The following is a 2066-nucleotide window of genomic DNA, read 5'->3' on the forward strand; positions in this document are numbered from 1 at the left end:
CTGGACAATGCAAGAAGATTGAACCTGGAAATCTGAATAATAGATGGAAGGGCATAGTCTAGAGAGGGAAGGGGGAGAAGATATATTTGTGAAACACATTCCTCCTGTCTTGCTTCTGCTCTCAACAGCAAAATGCTATCTCCCAGGGTGTCGAAAATAATGTGAGTGCTATAACATTAGGCTGATCTCAGAAACAAATTATTGAAATTTATACTCTTCCCAAAAAGAGATGTGTTTCCTTCTTTATTCATTCACAAAGAGTCATCATGTTCCCGAGAAGGGTTCTCCCTTTTAGAATCTCCAGAGAAGATCCTTCATGTACCTGTATTGGGTACTTTTCTTGTCATGACTGACAAGCAGCTTAAAGGAGGAGGAGGAGTTTGTTGTGACTTGCAGTTTGGGGCTGGTGTGGTGATGGTGTTTCCATGACAGAGAAAGCCTGAGGCTGAAGCCTGGCACAGCTCGTCACTTTGGGTGTGTAGTCAGTAGATAATGGATAGAAAGTGAGATAGGACTCTAAAGCTTTAAGGCCCAATCCTGTGGCCAACTTCCCCACTGACATCCCACTGTATAAAGGGTCACCAAAGAGCTTGTGTGGGGGCAGGGGGTCATTTCACACTCAAAGGCTTGATAGAAATTTAACGTTGTTTTGTTTGATTACATAAGCAGTTGTTAATATTAGAGAAAGAGTCAGTGAGAGAAACAGAAGAGGGTTATCAAGTGGAGGTTTCTGGTTTCTTGAAAAATTCAGTTGCGTCACATGATATTTTTCTGGAAGCTGCATTGTAAGAGGACATGTGATATTTTGCTGAAAACAGACTCTTGAGATGGTATCTGCTGTTAAGAAAAAAGATAAATATAACCTTATAGACAGTGAAAAAACATTCTTCCATTGCAACATCTCACTTGTCTTTGCTGGTCTTCACTTAGAAAGAAATGCACAAAAGAACTTCTCATACTGATTCTAGACACTTCCAGTTCTCACAGCCTTGTGGTTTCTGCTGCATTGGTGCCACTGGTATTGATCTGTGTTTGGTGATTAGTATTGGGCTAGACTGCTGGTATTTTGACAACAAAGAATATTGCCCTTAAATAACTACTTCTAAACAGGTCCACAATTTCCTTTTCCTACCAACCTTTCTTTTCTGCTACCTCTGGTAGGTGGGCTTGAAGGGAGGTTGAAGCATTCAAGAACCCTAAATAAAGTAGGTTAAGAAAAATCTAAGCCTACAAGAAACAATGGATTTTTTTCCTACTATGTGTAAAAATGCCATCTTTGTTTTTACCTGGGATCACATTCCCTCTCAGGAGGGACAAAGGACAATTTAACTCTGTCTTAAGTTGGCACTTTTGAAACTGCAGGTCCACACTACCCATTTAAGACCACCCCTGGAAGTCTTCTTCAGATGTTGCTAGCAAATACAACCTTAAACCTCTTAGGCTTTCCTAGGAATATCCTGCCCCTCAGAGAGGAAGTCACTTGAAGGACAGTTTGGATGTCAGCTGTGGATTAAGCAAAACAGCACAGCTGAAGAGACTTTGCCTGGGCTTTGCCATAACCACTCACCAGCCACTAGAGGAGGCCCATCAGTGTACTTGTGGTGACCACCATATCAATCAGGAGTCCCTGTAGGTACTGACATATGTAAACCTTCTTTTTCCATACCAGACTCACGTTTCTCTAGAGGGGAAATATATTGTACTCTATAGATCATCTTAGCACCTTACTCTGGTGTCAAGGAGACTCAGAGCCAAATATTTTACCAGGTTGCAGCAATTACATAGGGACTGTGACAGCTAGACTCCACTGAAGGTGAAGTAAGTCTACATATGCTTCTCCTGGGACTCCATCTGTGTGAGAAGCACTTGTGTTGATGTACACAGACAGATGTTGAAATATCCACATTTAATGACTTCTACTGACATATATGCCATACACTTTCTCTTTAATTATATGCAGAAAGGTATCTAAAGACTCTAAGTTTGTTACAAACAATATTTAGAGAAGGAATAATAACAGGAATTTCTTCTGCCAATATATGATAAATCATCAGCTCCATCAGATA

This window comes from Mus musculus, chromosome 8, assembly GCF_000001635.26.
Source record: "Mus musculus strain C57BL/6J chromosome 8, GRCm38.p6 C57BL/6J".
Taxonomy (NCBI): Eukaryota; Metazoa; Chordata; class Mammalia; order Rodentia; family Muridae; genus Mus; species Mus musculus.